Genomic DNA, 20730 nt, shown 5'->3' on the forward strand with positions numbered 1-20730 from the left:
GTAACCCAGACTCAAAAGGTGAATCATGGTATGCACTCACTAATAAGTGGATATTAACCTAGAAAACTGGAATACCCAAAACATAATCCACACATCCAATGAGGTACAAGAAGAAAGGAGGAGTGGCCCCTGGTTCTGGAAAGACTCAGTGAAGCAGTATTCGGCAAAACCAGAATGGGGAAGTGGGAAGGAGTGGGTGGGAGGACAGGGGAAGAGAAGGGGGCTTACGGGACTTTCGGGGAGTGGGGGGCTAGAAAAGGGGAAATCATTTGAAATGTAAATAAATTATATCGAATTAAAAAAAAAACAAAAACAAAAACAAAAAAAAAAACCAAACAAACAAAAAAAAGAAATGATTGTCAGAGACATGCTGAGTTCTAAGGCCAAGGGGGAAGATTCTGATGAATTAAAGGGTAGTAGTGAGTTATAAAGGTTACAGAATTAAAGCTGCAATTGGAGTCTCCATGCCTGTAACCAGCATTATTAATAACAGAGTGAGGGGACCACTGTCATGGAGAGGGTTCAACAGGTAAAAGTCATGAAAATTGTCACTGGATCTTTGAGACCCATGTATGAGGCAAGAAACTTCTCTAGGCCAGGTTAGCATCACAGTGATGAGAAGGCCTTTTCATTATGGGTGGATGAAATGAATTAGAATTATGTTTTAAAAGATAGAGTGATGATGGTGAGGATGATGGGGATGATAACAATATGTTTTCTCCTATTGGTTCATGTTTTCTGGAAAAAAATGAAGTTACTCAAGAGATTCATTTTAGCAGTATATAAAACAAAGTAGCAGTTTAGTTAATAAAAGCTCAACAGCATGCCAGACAGATATTGGAGTGGGCTGCTCCAAGGCAGATACAGAAGTATCTTACTGTGTCCTGCATTGTGAGTTTTTTAAACATGTGATATGGTTATTTATCAGGAAGTTATTAGAGAGTACATATCCTTTAGACCATAAGCAGAGAATACTCTGGGACAGCCTGTCCTCAGTTCTGCTTCTGCAAGCTAGACCTAGACCATCCCTTCTCCAATCAGAGGAATCTGGCAATATCAATTACAGCTGCGCAATAATTAGTCCTGCCCTTCCTCTTGCCTGCCCAGCTGAAAGTGTCTTATTTACCTTCTTACTTTTTTATCCTTGTTGTTTTAACACTAATATTTCTTTGAAATGCAGGTTTTTTATTTCAACTAACAACATCAGCAACAACAATACTACTAATACTGCCAATAATAATGACTCAACTTCAGAATTCTTTAAACTTTATTGTTTAAGTGAATTGAAAGTAATAAGCATTTGACATCCCTTTCAGCAGGAGAAAACCATAAGGATGACAATAGGGGAGGTGTGACATTCCTCTAGACCAGAGTTCTTCTAGCTAGAGAACCAAAAAGAAGAGGGCACACTACTTAGTCTAATGGAACCTGAATACACAGGGTCACACTTAATAAAGATGCAGTTATACATCATCTTAATTTTTAAACGCTGATGTCACCAACTACCAAACACTGCTTGGCTTAATCCAATGCAAGTTTTCTCCCCAAGTCTGGCGGGTTGAAATCCATGAATGGAATTTTTGTAGAGTCTTACTCTCTATAAAGAACATTGGGCTTCTCGCTAGTTTTCAGTGGCTGTGGGTAATCCATCTTTTATTTCATCAACACGTGGACTCCATCATTTTGTCTGGGCATCTCTACTTTTTCTTTGTGTAAAAATAACAATTAAAGGGTCATTTTCTCCTCTAATTTGGTATGCGCTTATTTTAACTTAGTGCCTACCATCTTATTTCCAAGTTGGATTTTATTTTGAGGTTTCATCTGGGCCTGAGTTTTGTGACCTATTTAACCCAGTTGATAGGCAACTGGTAAGAAGATAGATGTGTTTTCTGTCATTTTTTAAAAATAAATAGTTGATTAACACTAATCAACAAACAAACTAACAAAAGCATGATGGCTTTTCATAATGGAACATTGGCTATTTTAAAGTTCCCGCTAGAACAGTTGGTCCTCAAACTTCCTAATGCTGTGATACTTTCCTCACATTGTGGTGAGCTTAGTAATAACTTTATTGCATTGCTACTTCATGACTGTAAATTTTACTACTCTTAAGAATTATAATGTAAATGTCGGATATACAGGATATCTGATATGTGATACCTGTGAAAGAGTCAGGAGATCTCCAAAATGGTCAAGACCCCTCGGCTGAGAACGTGTGTTCTACAGTGTGTTTTGCTTATTGTTGGCAGCGATTATCTATATCATAGAGAGAGATACATTTGCTTTTGTTAGATTCCAGTGGTAAGAATTAGGACTAATAGTTTGAAAAATCTGCAACTAGGAAAAACTAGATTTCCACACATTTCCTGAGGTGGTCTTTTCACTGAACATGTCAGAACTGTATAAAAACATTGCATCAAGAATTAAGGCATTGACACCATTATCCATTGCACAATGAGTCAAATGTAGATTTGCTGAAATTGGCCTACACCATTTTAGTGAAGTTCAAAAGAGCAGGGTGCAAGATGAAATTTTAAGGTCTAGGATGCAGGATGTATGAAGGATCTAAGAAGAATAATTAAACTTGGGGAATTTGATGATTAACTTATTATTGTTTTCCACCTTACTTTATTAATATGCTGATTATCCAAAAAATCTTATTGATATTTGTTAGATAAATTTGTTAGATAAATTCCTAGTGTATCACACACACACATAAATGTTCATAACTTCCAATTCAATTGCATTTTGGCCCAAACCAAAATCTTTCCTGTGTTCTAAACAGCAGATATTAATTTGTGATGTGAAGGCCTCATATAAACTAATGACTTATTCATGTCAGGAATAAGTCATTATTCCTAGAGAATAATGATTCTCAAGTTTTCATAAATCATCTTAGACATACAGGGATTGAGAAAAAGGTTCAGCTTAAGAAAGCAAGCAAATGTCCTCAGTTCATGCTTTTGTGCTTTCAAAAGCTGGCGGGCATTTGCTTTCACATCACTAAAGGCTATTTCATAACAACACCATGTGAAGACTGAATATGCTTGCACAGCAGGATAAAAGAGTCAAAACATAAAGGTTTTAATAGAGATCGAACCGGGAAAGGAATTAATAAGAACTGACATGATTTATTAAGTAGCTAAACATCTTTCAAAAGAAATCGATTGGAAAATAAATCCCTTAATAGTACTGGAAACACCCAGAGAGATTTTTCAACTTTTTGTAGTACAAATATGTGTTATTTGAAAAACATTTTAAAGTTATTTTTACAGCCGTGTGTATGTGTGTGTGTGTGTGTGTGTGTGTGTGTGTGTGTGGTGTGAGCCTACACCTACACCAGAGTTGATTTTATTCTTCTGCCATTTTGGTCCAAGGGATTGAACTCAGATAGGCTTGGTAACTGTGTCTTTAGCTGCTGCTCTGTCTAGCCCGGTCTCTATGACAGTCTCTTCAGAGAATGTTTCAATCGATACCCTTGTCCTGGAGTTAGTAAACTGCAACTCTGAAATATGAAGGCTGTTAGGGATATGATAACAATTTTATTATTTGTATATTTTATTTAGTGGGTTATATCTTAAAATATGAATGCATGAATTCCATTTTTGTGTACACTAAGAAATATTTTGTATGCAATTAGTCATTCCTTGGTGTGATACTCTAATTTACACTAGAACATACCAGTTATCATTAACCCCTTTGCAGGGTACCTCTGCAAGTTTACTATTCTTCTTTCGCACTGATACAGTATCTCTGACTGTATCAGGAATCACTAAACTGAAGAGATCAAATGTACAGTGTCTGCTGATATAGCCTCAAAGAATGCCATCTTTCTGTCATATTTAATCAAGGACAGGCTTACCTGTTTGAATCAAGCTCCCAAACCTCAAAGCAATCTGTTTGCTGCTTCTGAGGAGTCTGTTTGTAGCCTTCAGCATGAGCCTCCACAGCAGGTGCAGCTCAGAAGAGATAATGCCATTCTTATTCTTCCTTAACCTCCCATTCAATGGCATTTTAGCCCAAACCAAAATCTTTCCTGTGTTCTAAGCAGTGGCAGATGTTAATTTGTGATGTGAAGGCCTCATATAAACTAATGACTTATTCATGTCAGGAAGATGTCCCTTTCCACCTCGGAGAGATGAGGTTTATATCAAGCAATTACATGCATTGGGATGTTTAACTGACTCATTAGAGGCAGGCATTTTTGGCTACTAAAATACAGCAGATGTTATAGCAAAAGGATGATGGGTGTTGTTGACTTCTGATTTGCATGTAGAATTGAACTCCATAGGCAAAAATATGAGGCTAAACAAAATTAAGGGGAAAGGTATTGAAATATTGAAAGGAAACACATGTGCGTTCATGGATATTTATGCTGAACAGAATTATTTTTAATCCCTTTAAATCTAATTTTAGTAAAAAATTAGAAAATAAAAAATTCAGGTGAGGAATTATAACTTTTTTGAATTATTCTTTGTGATAGTAAACCTATTTTCATGGGGATATACACATGCAAAGGAAAAGTTAATCATATATGTGTGTATAAAGCACCCTGGCACTCTGCTAGTGTTCTAGTAAATCAACTGCTAGCCATTTTCTGCAGATAACGCTTTCAAGTATCCCAATAGAACGATTAGCAGTTGTTAGTTCCATAGGTGTGTACATAGAAGGATATAGGGTGCATTGCTAGAATCCCTGTTGAGAAATATCTATTCTTGGGAGCTTGGGAGCTTAAATTTGCATATAAAAGGGTCTGGTCAGTATAAATGTTTCCTTTCTCCAAGTGAGCTTAATGACTCTTTTGCATTTTTTTTTGTATTTTATTTTTCTGTATCTTTATTAAGGGTTTTGGGCTACTAGACTTGATATATACTTCTCTGCTTAAATAAAAAGATATATTCTCAATCAATCCTATTCTTTGACTTTAAAGTGTGATTTAGAATTAGAGGCAAACTGATATGTTTTTCTTCATCTCATCTAAATGCTCGAAATTTGTGTGCATGCTTATACTTGGACAAATGGGAGCCATAACCCTTTATTTTACTCTAGGAAGATTTTGGAATTCATCGCTGTCATCAACAAACTTCCAATGTGAAGAGATCTTCTCATAACCATCCCTCATTAGTGCTTTGGCCACTGATTCTTTTGCCTTATAGTTAGCTATAGTATCCATGGCAATAGGCCCATTTGCACAGTTCAAGGTCAGAAATAACTCATTCATCCATGACAGTAAATATTCATTAAGCACATTCAGGAGATAAATAGTGTCACAGTGTAAAGTATGTCTCTACCTAGAACATGATCTGATTTGGATATAAGTCTTTATAGTCTAAGTAGTAAAATAAGATTTTAATAGCTGGTGAAGAACTGGCATCCTATGTGATTGATATCCTTATAGGAAGAAGGAAAAAGAGGCACGACTCATGGATTAAAGAAAGCCAGTGGATGTGGGAGTCAGAAATTTCAGTGATGTTACAATACATTCCACCTTATTCCAAGGGTGGCCAGCAGCCACTGTCAGCTGCACAAAGCAAAGGGTAGTTTTCCGCTTGAGCCTCCAGTGGTAAAAGGACTGTGCCAACACCTTGACTTTGAATGTCTTGCCTATAAGAACTATAACTATAAGAATATAAATTTCTGTTCTTTTAAGCTATTTATCTTGAGGTAATTTGTCACAGCAACCCTAGGGGACTAATATCAATACTCATTATGAGCCAAGCATTTTGTCAGACACCAGATATGCAGCAGTGAACAAAGCTGCCAGTCCATGTTCCCAAAATACAGCTGTTGGACAGTAGCATACTCATTTTTTCAAAAAAATAAGAAAGCACAAACCTACACATTGCATATTTATTGACTTACATTTTTATGTTTAAGATTATAACATATCAGTATCACTATACTTAACTTTTATAACAGCTATCTTTAGTGAATTTTCTTATTCTTATTTTAGAAATGTGAAACCCAAGGTTAATATAATCATATATCAAAAGGATCTCAGAAGATGGAACAAATTCTAGAGTATAGGTATGAGAATTTTTCATAGATAATCTGTGCCAAGGACCAGCCTTGGGTATGTTCTGCTTGAGACGGTATTCCAGACTGCTCTCTCTCTCTCTCTCTCTCTCTCTCTCTCTCTCTCTCTCTCTCTCTCTCTCTCTCTCTCTAGCTTTTCTAGCCTTTTTTCAGATTCAAAACCCAGTTTTGTATTTTACATATCAATTCAGTCAATACTCCACACTCCCTTTGATTGTTTCATGAATCAACACTTTATGACTCCAGCTCCAGGATTTTCTGGAAGATCCAGCAAGCACAAGCACAGACAGTGAGATAGCTGGTGGGTCTCCTCCTGGAAATTACCATTCCAGTCATGCCTAGACCTAAATTAACTCTGTTCTAAGCTGACCTTGAACTCAGGAATCTACCTGCACTTCTAAGCATAAACAAAATACTTACCTGGGTGGGATCTTGCCTTTCTGTCACCACTCCCTAAATCTTTTTATCTCCTTCCATTGTATCTTTCTGACAAGCTGACTCATAGTGAAGCTTCCACTGTTCCTTTATTTTATTTTATTTTATTTTTTATTTTATTTTTTCGATATATTTTTATTTACATTTCAAATGATTTCCCCCTTTTTTAGGCCCCCACTCAGCTACTCTGATCTTCCACCATTTTGCTTAGACAGTCCCTTACATATGAGCAAGCAGGACTCAGAAAACCTGTGTGGCCCATGACAATCACAGCTCCCCTCATACAGAGCAGAGTACAGGAAACTTGACTATAAAAAGATTGTGGATGTGATAGTGAAAGCAGATACTAGAGTGATGTGACCCCATACCAACCGGTGCCTGAATCAGAAGGTAGAGGACACAGGAACAGGTACTCCCATGTCTTAGATATAAAGCATCTCAGTCCCCTAGAGTTTAGTTTGCTGATTCTTTCACAACTCTAAATCTAAAACTGCAAGGGAATCTTTCAGCTCAGCTCATGTAAACCATTGTGTTTGTGCTGGTTTGTCCCAGCTACCTTAGGGAACTAATGCATTTCCTAAGCAACACAGAGTAGCTGAGCTGAGACTCCATCTGGGTCTCCTTTTGGTCTTTAGGTAGCACATCTATTCTACCTTAGCAAGAGAGTTTGAAATAAGTCACTAGAGTTAACCAAGACAGGGTGGTTTAGCACCATTAATGAGGTTTTCGACTATAAAGCATCAAATGATAATTTAAATGTAGTCAATCTATTGAATTAGGAGTCTAACTCTGTAGTTATACTATAAATCAAATACTTTTAAATGAGATGATTGGGTGTATTCTTTTGCACAGTTCACTGAGATGTCTTGTACCTCATTTTCACAGATATAAAGGGTAGTTATATTACCCTACAGTGTGATATAGGAATAGAACATTCAAAGTTTCCTGAGAAGTTTCTTATATTAGAAACACAGTTTAGGTAGCCATTATGGTACTGAGGTTTGAACCTGATTTCTGTAATGTATTGAAGATCCTATAGAAGTTTCTGGGTTGTCTACTTTTGAATTATGGTACTCTGTTTTTATTGCTACATATATTGATGATTTTTAGTTTCTTTGAATAACATAATTTCATACTACTTTATGGTTGAGTAAAGCTCTATTGTATATATAAGCCACACTTTGTTTATCTATTCATTTTGTGATGGAAAATTCTAGATGGTTATTGGGTATAGTGTGGTGATACATATGGGTATTACTATATTGAGCTATTGTTGATTTGTGTGAGTGTATGTGTGTCTGTGTATGTGTGTGTGTTTAGTGAATTATAGTGTGATCATATAAAAATTACTTTTAATTTTTTGAGGAATTCCCATACTGACTTCCATAGTGGCTAGATTAATTTATATTATCTCCCCAGCAGTGAATACAGAGTTATTTTTTCCCAAGAATCTTAGCCAGCATTTGTCAATGTTTGTTTTCTTGAATACCAGAGTGAAGGAATCTTGGTGTTTCTTTGATTTACATTTCCCTGATGAACTGATGCCTGTGGTATTTTAATATTAGTTTTATCTCCCATAGTTTAGTTGGTTTCCACATTATCCAAGATACTTTTATTTTATGGTATTAAAGACTCTCATCTTGTCTAGCAGTACTATTTTGTTGTCTCTATCTTAATGAATAGACCTGTTCCCCTCTTAAGCCTACCTTGAATTCAATCACAAACCATGTTTTCATCTTCATGTATTCTGTGTAGCAAATACCCAGGATATTACCTCTGCATGTGCTTTGTTTTTGCATCATGCATCTATGATCATGAGGCCTTCTGCTTTGTACTTTTCACTCTTTATGTTTGAGCCTGTCAGCTTCTGTTCCTATCCTTGTCTGTTGCTTTTATCTTAATGCACCTACTACTTTTGCATAAGAGATGGATGGGGACCCTTTTACTGATACATTTCTTATGACTGATAATAAGTAATAATTTTTTGGCCACCTTTGGCCATCTTGATTACTCATTGTCTGCTTGGGAATGGAGCTCCATAATCAGTGCTATACTCTTCTTTTCTTCATACAGTAACATCTGGTGCTCATCTGTTATTTCTCCCCTTTACTATATAGTAGACACCTAGAGTTTTGAGTTTTCCTTCTAAGTCTGTGTGTTGAGAAGTTCTTAATGTTTGAGACATGATGTGTCCTAAGTAAATTAATCCAGTGTAAAGATGAGTGATGCTAAGTTGAGAGAGCCCAAGGACAGACGTAATTACTAGTTTAAAGTTTATATGGAAGATGAAATCTGAAAGCTGGTGAGAATACTGCAGAGCTACTGAATACCTAATTGCTTGTTTTCTTGTGAATAAAAGTAATTATTAAGCACGACATTCCTGTCCATATGTGTGTCACTTTGATTTCTAACCTTAGTTTTTGGAGTTATGTTTTACCCACAGGAATGCTTGTTCATCAGCTTCATGCATGATGGTGGTCATGGAAAAGAGAAAAGGGAATTGGATCTCCTGAAGTTACGGATAGTGGGGAACTGTTTTGCAGGTATTGATAATTGCATCTAGGCTCTTGGGAAGAAAAATGAGTGTTCTCAACTGCAGAACAATCTCTCCAGCCTCTTTAGAGAGTTTTTAAATGGACATATAGAGAGGCCTATTCTGACTCTCAGAATGACAGCAGCCCAGATACCTGAGAAACTGCTTGCCCTGTAACACTGATCATTTGCATAAATATAACATGTATTTCCTGATCATGTTTATCTTAGAAGAGTTTATACAAGACCTGTTATTTTGTCATGGTTCATCTGGCTACAGGTTTATGTACATGGTCTAAGCTTGGTATTGTAGGATGGAGTTAACAGAACAATGTGATTAATCTTACAGTTTATAAACATTTAGTTGAAAATATTTGAAAACTGAATTGAACTATGATCAAGCATCATCTATTAAGAAAACATTAGGAGACACAAAAGGCATAGTTGTCAAATAAGTAAATATAATTTAAAATGTTTATATGTACTTCAATATCTATCTGAGGGATATTTTGGTTAGAAACACTCTCCCTCTGTCTCTCTCTCTCTGTCTCTCTCTGTCTCTGTCTCTCAGTCTTTGTCTCTCTCTCTCTCTCTCTCTCTCTCTCTCCTTTTCACCTCCTCCACCTCCAGACAGAGACTCATTTTCTATTTCTATTATAGTTCCTTTCCCCTGCTGCTCTGGAAAACATTTAATAAATGAGACCCTTCATGTGTCTAGTGCATCAATCCTGCTGTCTGCATAGCCACATGTAGGAGGCATGGGGTGTCTCCATCTGTTGTGTCCATAGAAGGAATGGTGCCTGGAGCCTCTCAGCCAACTGCCTGGATTCAGCACTTCAATCCTGATCTCAAATGCTAAGTTGGTGTTTCATGAAAGGCTCATTCTCATCTAAAGCAGCAGCACCACACAAGACCATACATAAACTGATATGTTGTTGAGAAAGGAAGGGATAGACAGTCAATAGAGATGCAGCCCTGTGTGCAGAGACTTGGGCGTCTCCTACATGGGTGTAAAAACTGCTCATCTGCTCATGTCCTCATGTGCTCATGTCCTCATGAATATCTGAATCAGGTATTCATGACTTTAGGGCTTTGTAGTCCTGCTCAGCACCATAATGAGAAAAATGGTAGACATGATTTTTTTTAAAGATGGAATTAAGGTTTAAAAATATAATCTATATTCCAGAATACACACACACACACACACACACATATCCTTGTCAGTAAAAATACTCTTAAGTATTAATTTTTCCCGTCCACTTTGGCATGTATTATCCTTGTGCAACTCACATTTGAGCAGTCAGGTTTTGATGAGATTTTAAGGGTGAAGCTTCTGATGTTACTAGGAGACAAAATATCACCAGCATACTCACTGATCCTTTGGCTAGTACAGTCTTTCTGACTCATCCCCCTTCTGTAATGCTTCCTGAGCCTTAGGTAAGAGAATACTTTGTAGATGTATCCATTGGTACTGGGCTCAACAATTCTTCATTTTGATTAGAACAGGAAGTCTGGTGAGATGGCTTAGCGAGGAGAGGGGGTAGATGCCAAGACTAGTGATCTGAGCAAGATCTTCAAGATCTTCAAGACCCACAGAGTGGGAGGAAGGAACCAGTTCCCTAACTTGTCCTGTTACCTCTACATGTGCACCATGACAGGCATCTATGACATTGAGGGACTTAAAGCAGCAAGATGAAAGGGCTTAAAAGGGGGGAGTATAGGGGGTTAGGTGAGTGTGGCTAGGCGGCGTGGGGGAAGGTGTCCAGGCGGGCCCTTGCCTGGGCACCTCTGCCCCTGAGGGACCACACACACACAGACATGGTATAGAATAAAGTTTATTCAGAGTAGGGGATGGGAGTTAGTGGGGGAGAGAGAGAGAGAGAGAGAGAGAGAGAGAGAGAGAGAGAGAGAGAGAGAGAAGAAGAAGAAGAAGAAGAAGAAGAAGAAGAAGAAGAAGAAGGAGGAGGAGGAGGAGGATGAAGGAGGAGGAGGAGGAGGAGGAGGCTGGCCATGACCACGTGGAGAGGGGAAGAGCCCCAAGGGCAGAGAGGTGAGTGAGTGTGGGAGAGCAGAGAGCAAAGAGGGAGAGGAGGAGCAAGTAGCCCCTCTTATAGAGGGCCAGATCTCTGGGGCAGGGCATACCTGGCTATCACCAGGTAGGTGTGGGGTGGAGCTTAGACAAAACCCCAACATTCCCCAATGTTTGGTTAATTAATAAAAGAAAAAGAAAAAAGAAAAGAAGTGACGGCGAATACGGCGAAGCAGGAATAGGGTCGTTGTTGAGATCTGGCTGCTTCATGCTGACACTGGGGCAATGTGTCTCTGGAGAACCTAGAGAAAGGGGAATGGGGGGTGATTGTCCAGTCTCAGGAGGACTGGCTGCTTCTTTGCTGTCCAGGATTTGTAGAGCCATTAGAGGGTAGGTCAGGAGAACAGGTCCAGTAGAAGCTGTCTGCATCTGGAGAAGCTGAGAGGAGATTGGAGCATCTGAAGGTTGCTTCTCTGGAGCTGTCCTGGATATGGCAAGGGCCTGGACTTAACAAGATGTTGGAACACATTAGTATAGTTAGGGAATAAGACTAAGTACATTTGGGAGAAAGGAAAATTTTCTGAAGATGTACAATTGAAACCCAGAGGAATCCCACCCTTTGGAAAGGTAGTAAAGTGGGAACTTGGGCAGATGTACTTATCTGGATGGAGCCTACTTGGTCCATGAGCAGTAGATCTGGGTAGGTTTCCTGTAGCTAACAAGTTTATTAAAGAGATAACAACATGAGTTAACCACATGAACAGTCTTTAAGATGAGCCTTTGTGACTCAGAAGGAATAGAATTGAAGGTTGGGACAGTGACAGAGCAAGAAGAGGAAATATGAAGCATTTAATGGAAACAGAGTTTAGGTAAGGAGATAACTGTCTAGCTGTCAATGTAGTCAGAAGTCATTGAGGAATAAACAATAACTTAGCAGTTATATTATTAAAGAATGACAGATTCCAGTAGCCAGCAGTTCTTTGTGGTCTCTGGTCTCCATGGTGGCTTTGGCTGTCAGTCTGGCTTTCAGATACAGAAGATGCATGGCTTTTTCTCTGTGAAATGGATACCCATGACATGAGAAATGGCTTACCTTTGTTTAGCTAAGTCATTTGACTCAAGGTATCCGGTTTTGTCCACTGTACTCTTTCAGGCAGCATCCTGTGGCGGTGTCCATCTTTCTTCTGAGACCTCCTGGGAGAAGCTGTCAGGCCTTTGGGAATTCTGTCTGTCTTAAATATAATATCAAACTTCTGACAAGATTGAGCGCAAGATAGGAGAGCAATAGTTAAGAGAGAATAGGAATGGAAATCTTAAGTAGCTTTAACAGGTTGCATAGGTAGAGGAAAGTATATTGCCTTGGTTAGTAAAGATGCTAGGATCAAAGCTGGCAGCAATGGATTAAATTGTAGTGATAGAAAATGAGTTTGTCTAGGCAGATTTAGGCTTGTTAACATCAACTTGAGCACACAGGCTATAGAAGCAAATGAGTTAAGGGTGTGGGAACACACAATAGGTGAGGTTCAGATTCTTTATCGTTTACCAGACTGTTAATTTTAAAAGTATACAGTCGAAGACAAGTAGCACCCACTGGGTAGGGGAGGGAGTTGTTCTGCAAACTTAGGGTCCTGAAGAGTGCAGAAACAACTGAAAGGCAGCTAAGCCAAAGAGCCCAGACCATCGTGAGTACCCTTGGGAGCTGGGGCTAGAAAAGCTGGAGCTTTAAAAGCCGGAGGAAGCATCCCGCCTGGACCAGGATTTTCGAGGACAGCTGTAAAAGCCAAAGGGAGACTCAGGATCACTTCCGGATTAGGATACACCCGAGGGTGGGTCTAGAAGTCCTAAGCAGGAGTGTGGGCTAGGCATGAGAGGAAACCCTTCGTTCCAAAAGAGGTTGGCAAAGCTAAGGGTTATTTACTATTGTGGTTAATGTTTATTTAAATTTCTAATCTGGTAGAGGGAAGAACCTGACATGTAGCACACACATTTGTGGAAGCCAGTGTGGACCGCTTGGACCACAACCTTGCTTCTCCTGCCTGTGCGTGGCTGCAAGACCAGTCATGGCCTGCTGTATTAACAGTAGAGGACATTGAGAGTGGTGGGAAGGAGACCGTGCAGTGAAGAAGAGGGAAGACAGGGTGGTAGGGAGAAGCCGTAGAGCTGTGAGAGAATAAGGTAGTAGAATTGATGAAGCATCCCAGCAGCCAGTGTGGAGCTGGGCGTGGGCTGTGGCTAGGCTTTTGCAGGTAAAGGCCCTAGAAATCTGTGCTGTAGCCAGCCGAGCAGAACAGTATGGTGGTGGTGGGGGGAACACATCAACGGGAAAGGAGTGCCAGCTTGCTGTGGCGGACTCTGAGAGCGGAGGAGGCATCGCTAGGCGTGGATAGAGAGCAGCCAATTCTGAGAGCCTGGAGAGACCTCACCATGGGTAGCAGTTGCGTTACCAGAACCTGTGGTGGTTCTGATGTCAGGGAGAAAAGCTGTAGAGGGGAAAGTTAGTGATCGCGCATGTGCAGGGTGGAACTTCTTGTCAGCAGAGGAAGTCGGAAGTTAGGTAGCCTGCAGTGGCTGGGAAGTAGCTTGTTTCATATCTTAGCAACGGTGTGGGAGGAGGGAGCTGCTGCGGCTGGCGGCTGGCACCACAGCAGTGGCAGGTTCGGCAGCAGTTCTGGCAAGGGAGGGGGTCTGGCATGGGCTGCGGTGGCTGCTCTGGCCACCGCAGCCAAGGCCAGGGCTTGGCGGCAGGGAACAGGAAAGTATCAGTTGCGTGAGGCACCCAGGAGCAACCGAAACCATGGCCAGCGTGCCATGAGCCCCATGGGTGGCCAAGCCAGTGCGGGGAAAACAAGGGGAACCAGTAGAATAAATGCTGCTATCCAGCAGCGACGTGCGTGAGCGCACGACCTCTCTGACTTTGTGGTTTAGTTTGTTTTGTATTCTAGCAATAAGACACGGGGTGAATTAGATAGCCGAGCCCAGTGGCACTCGCAGCGTGTGGCATTGCCGCCACTGAGTTCTACCGGGAAGGAGGTGGTCCTGCGGGGAAACACAGGAAGTGCAGAGACTATTGCTCTGACCAGTGGGCGTGTAAGACATACCCATTGGTGGAAGAGGCTTAATATCCCATGGTGTTTCTCGTTCCCGGCCAAACGCACCAAGTGAAGGACTTTCAGCAGCAAGATGAAAGGGCTTAAAGGGGGGAGTATAGGGGGTTAGGTGAGTGTGGTTAGGCGGCGTGGGGGAAGGTGTCCAGGCGGGTTCTTGCCTGGGCACCTCTGCCCCTGAGGGACCACACACACACAGATATGATATAGAATAGAGTTTATTCAGAGTAGGGGATGGGAGTTAGTGGTAGAGAGAGGGAGAGGGAGAGGGAGAGGGAGAGGGAGAGGGAGAGCGAGAGAGAGAGAGAGAGAGAGAGAGAGAGAGAGAAGAAGGAGGAGGAGGAGGAGGAGGAGGAGGAGGAGGAGGAGGAGGCCGATCATGACCACGTGGAGGGGGAAAGAGCCCCAGGGGCAGAGAGGTGAGAGAGTGTGGGAGAGCAGAGAGTAAAGAGGGAGAGGAGGAGTAAGTAGACCCTCCGATAGTGGGCCAGATCTCTGGGGCGGGGCATACCTGGCTATTGCCAAGTAGGTGTGGGGTGGAGCTTAGACAAAACCCCAACAGTCATATGCAAATTAATTAATAAAAAGAAACACCATGGAAACATTTTCTTAGCTTTATGGTTATGGATGTATCTATCTGGAAGGAAATGACATGATAAAGGCACATTACTTTCTAGTAAGAATGTTTAGTTTCACACACACACACACACACACACACACACACAAACATATATATATATGTTTTGGTGCTCATTTTGTTGAGAATTTCTATGACTTAGGTGTACCTAAGATGGAAAGCAATATAAAGCTTTCTTAACTGAGGGTAGTGGTACAGGGAATGAAAAATGGATGCTGACTATAAGAAGCTGAAAGAATGAGAAGTCATCGTTTTTATTTCTGATTTTCTCCCTCTGCAGTTTTGATTACCATGGGCTGTCTTTTACAATATAGAGACAGTCACTTCCCATAGCTCAAAAGTCACATCATTCCATTTTAGGGAAGATAAAAAAGTACTCTTACCTCAAAGAGTGCTTAGGGGAAAGTTCTAAGGTTCCATTTGAAGCATGTGTGTACCTCTTGGCTAGTATTTTTTTCTGAGTTATTTGGATACTTTAATATGTCCACCATGGTGAAAATATAGACTGGGAGCAGGAAGTTTAGATCTCTAAAGATATAGAAACTTTCACTCAAAACATATTCCTCAAGTGAGAAACAAGTTTGGTAGACTTTGCTCTCTAATATAGTAAGGTGAAAAAGCAATGGACGCCCACTTCACATGTCCTGAAATACAAACTTGTTAACTTATGAATTCCTTTGATCTAAAAATCTATTTTGTTTATGAGTGTGAGTACTTGCCTTCTGTATATATACCATGTGCATATAGAGGTCAGGTGAGTCCTTGGATACCCTGGAACTGGAACTTAAGATGCTTGGTCTCCCCCCACCCCACCCCCCCACCCCATATTCGTCATGCACTAGCAGAGCCTTCCAGGTGACAGCTATATCCAGCTCTGGTGAGCAAGCACTTGTGGGCATCAATAATAGTGTCTGGATTTTGTAACTCTATATGGCCAGCCATTGAACTGAGCACAGAGTCCCCAATGGAGGAGCTAGAGAAAGGACCCAGGGATCTGAAAGGGTTTGCAGCACCATAGGAGGAACAACAATATGAGCCACCCAGTACTTTCAGAGCTCCCAGGGACAAAACCATCAACCAAAGAGTACACATGGAGTTACCCATGGTTCCAGACGCATAGGCGGCAGAGGATGGCCTTTTTAGACATCAAAGGAAAGAGAGGCTCTTGGTCCTGGAAAGGCTCAGTGTTGCAGTGTAAGGGAATACCAGACAGGGAATCGGGAGAGGGTTGATTGGGGAATAGGGGAGGGGAGATGGGTTATGGGATTTTCTCGGGGGGGGGGATAAATAAATAAATAAATAAATAAGATGATTGTTACCCAATATGTGAATTCAGAAACCAAACTAGGTCTTCTGAAAGAGCAGCAAGTGCTCTTATCTGCTGAGGTATCACTCCAACTTCTCCACTTCTGAATTACTCTAGGGAGATCAACTCACACAAACAACTCATAAAGAGCCTGACAAAAGTAATTTAATTATCTGTACAATCAAAACAACACTTCCTGGGGGGATGGGAGGACTCTTAGAAGCCAAGTTAGAAAATTTGCTTACTAGAAAGTAATTAAAATAAGGAGTGTTAGCTCAGGACAGTATCTTGATATAGCTTCAGCTTAAGGAAGCCTCCATTTCCCATATCCACTCCAGAAAGCGAACTTCCTGGAAAAGTGCCTGTTTGTTGCTGGACTGTGCTACCTTGTTTGTGTCTGGATGTGCGTACATTGCCTGTTCTTCCTCTTTGAACTCCCATACCACTGTGGTTTTAAGCATTGGAACATTGCAGCTCTCTTCTTAAATCACTTTAAACCTTAATGAAATGTTATTTAATCGTCCCAAATCTTTTTAATCAGTTAAATGGAACCAAAATAAGATATTTTCATAAGATTTTGTTAGGATTAAATACAATAATCATTAAGCAGTTTGCAGAATACCTAAACCGTGGTAGTTCTTTATTGAAAATTTGCTGTTTTCTGAAAATATGACTACAATTGTCATTGTCATTTTACAGATGATGGTGAGTTCTTTCTCAAGGGGCTGCATAGCCCTCTTCTAATGCATTTTTTTGTGCTAATTCCACAGGATTTCTCTCAAATTGCAACTGTAGTTTCCTCTTTTTTTATTTCTTTAGGAGATACAAAATTGTTGTCCTGTAAAGTGAGTACATTTTATAGACTTCCATCAGTCACAGACAGCCATTACATTTCTGGCTAAAATTATGGGATACTTTGTCAGCAATGCACTTAGAAAGAATCATTGTGCTGATTCTTTTACCTAAGGAAATTGAGTACAACATCTTGAGTCTGTGGAGTATCCCAGCTAGACAAGGGTCATTTTGTAAGCATTCTTGTCTTTCTACGTCTAGTAAGATTTTCACACCAAAATACGTGGCATTTCTTTTCTCTGAAAGGCAAACTGAACAAATCTAGAATGTCTGCTTACTCACCACAACGAACCAGCCAACCAATAGTACCCAGGGGCACCCTGGGTGAAACCTGGAATGCTTTAATTAGTTATAAGATAGATTGTCTGCAAAGCAGACAGGTAGAGAACATCTGAAAGATACCTATGCCAACAAGTATTGTGTGGTGGTTGACCGAAAATATGTGCTGTGACCTATAGTCAAAGTGAGGGAGAAATGGAGGGAACTTTTTGTTTTTTAATCAAGAAAACCAATTATAAAAACCTCCAGGTATTTCCTTCAACGAGTGGTTATTATCATTCCAGTGTTTGCTCGGTCCCCAGTTTAATGTGAACAGCAATACAGCAGAGCAGATGTGATTTACTCAGGGTGGAAAAGATTTTCTGCAAATAATAGCATGGGCTGGCTGAGGCAAGGCAGCAAAATGGAAAGTTGAGAAGAAGATTTGAGCATAAAAATGCCCAGTTTGAGAAACAAATTTAATGACAGAAAGTTCTTTTGTGATCATAATCAAATACTTTTTAACTCTTCCCTTTGAAAGAAACCATGTTTACTTACCAGGCTCAGGAGAACAGAGTTTTATTTTAAAGATCCTTTCTCGTTTTTATTCCACTCCTGTCTTTGGAGATGGAAGTTTGATATCTTAGATATACAGCCTTTCAACAAAGTATGATGCTCTCCCCTGTACCACTGCTCTCTTTTGTACTTCTCTGTACCAGAAGGCTGGTAGTCACAGGTTGTAACCATGAGGTTCTTAGCTCCTAGTCTTCACTTGGATTCATCTGGAAACTATTGGGCTTGGGAAAAAACAAGTTCTATCTTCCTCATAGACTACCACCTGCCAGGCTCCTGGAATATAAGGCTTCATCTCTACAGAGCACACTTTCCTTTAGAGAAAATCCAGATGCAGATTTAAGGGCACAATCAGAGGTTACTGTTTGAATGCATCTTCATTCATGTATTCATAGCCTAGTGAAATCAATGAGCTAATAAGGACTTTCCAATGTGAATGGGTAAGTGCCGCAATCAGAGGAGTGGCTTATTTATCATGAGAGTGGATTTATTTTGTTTTCCCAATGTTTGTACTTGCCTGCACTTCGACCACATTATAACATAGCACAGAGGTGTTAGGCCATGGTCTTAGACTTCTAAAATTCTATAATTTTGTAAAATACATTTCTTTTCTTTATACTTTTCCCAGTATATAGTATTCTCATATAACAACACCGATTTAATTTCTACCTAATGGTTGTAGTTTAAAATTTAAAGGCAATTGCACTATCTAGGTAGAGGTGGATACTAGCCTGAATCCATATAGATTTCTAAGGTTGTATCTCAGATTCCAAGCCTGTTCTTAAAAATTCAAAGATGGTACACTCATGAATCTGGAATCATCACTGTGTATACACATCTCTAAGACCAGACATGTAGAGACAAGGCTTGACCATTATCATGGCTTCCACTGCTCTAGGACTTCATAACTTTTCTATGTTTGGAATATACTCTAGCATCCAGGTTGAGTATTGCTGTTAAATATCTTAGATTCACTTGCCTGTGTAAATAAATTTTTGTCCTTTAATCCTTTCCCCTCTGAAAGATAAGAATGCAAATAGTGTTTACTTTATTTTATTATTACATGAAAATTTAAGGCAGACTATATTAGGCTGAAAGTTTGTGCTGTCCAGAACTCACTTGATAAAAATCTTAAGTACTAAATTGGTTGTAGCAACAGGCCATTCATTTGTAAAGTATGTGAGGAAGGAAAAGTATTACTGAAGGAGATGCATTTCCATATAAAAGGGATATGAGAGGGCTGTTTTGCTATCTTTCTGCCACATAAGGATTCCAGCCTGAAATGTGAACATGCTGTTATCATCATCTTGAACATCAATCTCCAGAACTATGAGAGATAGAGTTTATTGTTTAAGTTACGCAGTCAGTGGTACTTTGTACAGCAACCTTAACAAAGAGTAGCATAACCTCACTGTGTAAAGAAGTGCATAAAAATAAGTATATATTCTTACTTTATTGTCATCATCATCATCACCATTGTTAATTCATAAGGTTATGAGGGCTAGGTAGCATTGAAAAGGTTGTGAGAAATGATCTCATTCATGATGAGTGATAATCATAATGGATGAAGAAAACATGAAAGCCAGTAATCACCCTAAAATTTTTGGAGAATATGTGTACAAGAAAGAAGTTATCATAAACCAAGAAGTGAAGGGCATTTCTTTCAATGAAAATTCAGTAAGAGCCTGCCTCTCGAGCCATTGCACATGTGGCTGCTATGTCACACGTATCAGTGGTGGCAGAGAGGAGAGAGGTTATATCAACCCTCAGTGTTCTGACTTGTAAATACAGGGAAGCTTTATATTCCCTGAAAAAAGCAAGCCTGAGATGACTAGTAGTTCTTCCACAGGCCAAGATAGACTGCCAGGATAGGGAGTAAGCCAGAGACTAGAAGAAGCCCACCTGGAACTGCAGCCCTGGACAGGACAGGGACTCGCCCAAAGCTAAAGACTCTTACATGCTACTACTCTGCCAGCCTGGTAAGGAGTAAGCACGAGATGACCACCAGACCAGTGCCATAGGGCCCAGGCAGGGAACTTGTCTGAGATGACCACAGAATAGGGTCAGGGCAGTCCACTCCTGAGATGCCCCCTGCTCACTGTCATAATATATGAGCTAGGCATAGAACTCCAGGTACCACTCCTGAGACCATGCCAGATACTCAGAGAACCTGGGTGTTATGAAGAAGAGCAAGTAAATAGTGGAGAAATGGAAGAACATGAGTGAAGGAAAGATGGGGTCACAATGAAGAGGCAGAAGTGGAGGCTCAAGGGTAGTAAGGAACAGCCTGATGTGACTGGCTGGTGACGCCACCTGGGACCATAGAGGTATGGCAGGGTCCTCATCTGTACTGATGCTGGGAGCCACATCTGGGTCCATGGTCCTATAGCAGCAGGGTCCTGTTACTACCAAAGGCCAGGGGGAAGCCCCTACTCTGGACAGCTGCCCAGGGAGGGATGGGTTGATGTATGAGTTCTGTAATGAACTGTCCCTGGGGCCATGAAAGCAGGAAAACTGTCCCTATACTTCACCTGCTGTAGCACTTGGAAGAGCAGGCTTTGCAGCTCAGCTGGGCAGCACAGCAGAGCTGGCCCTGGATGTGGGATTGAGGATGAGCTGGCCTGGGGGAACTGATTCTGACACTTGTTGGCTATGTAGTACTGTTGGTAGAGACAAGGAAAAGATGACTTCCCCCCACCCCTGTCCCTCACCATTTATGGAATGCAGTAGTGCTGGCCCTGGGGTCAAGTAGTTTTATGATAGTGGGGAAACTGGCCATCTCCCTCATTGGCTACAACACTGCCTGCACAGCACAGTAGAACTGGCCCTGGTTGCAGAGGTTGCTGGTAAGCTGCCTCTGAGAGCATGAGAATGGGAGATCCAACAGGCTCAGATTCCCTCTTAGCTCTAGATCCAGTGCTTTGAATTGGCCTACCCCAATATCTACTTCATAGATCAATTGCTGGGG

General features: G+C 40.6%; 1 non-coding gene across 1 annotated transcript; it reads left to right on the forward strand.

Annotated features, from left to right (window-relative positions):
• Positions 1 to 19446: 19446 nt before the first annotated feature.
• LOC127686576 (small nucleolar RNA SNORA17) lies at positions 19447 to 19575 on the forward strand. The gene has a single exon (XR_007978184.1). It is a non-coding gene; the product is annotated as a small nucleolar RNA SNORA17 (small nucleolar RNA).
• Positions 19576 to 20730: the final 1155 nt, after the last annotated feature.

The sequence above is a fragment of the Apodemus sylvaticus genome, chromosome 5 (assembly GCF_947179515.1).
Source record: "Apodemus sylvaticus chromosome 5, mApoSyl1.1, whole genome shotgun sequence".
Classification (NCBI taxonomy): domain Eukaryota; kingdom Metazoa; phylum Chordata; class Mammalia; order Rodentia; family Muridae; genus Apodemus; species Apodemus sylvaticus.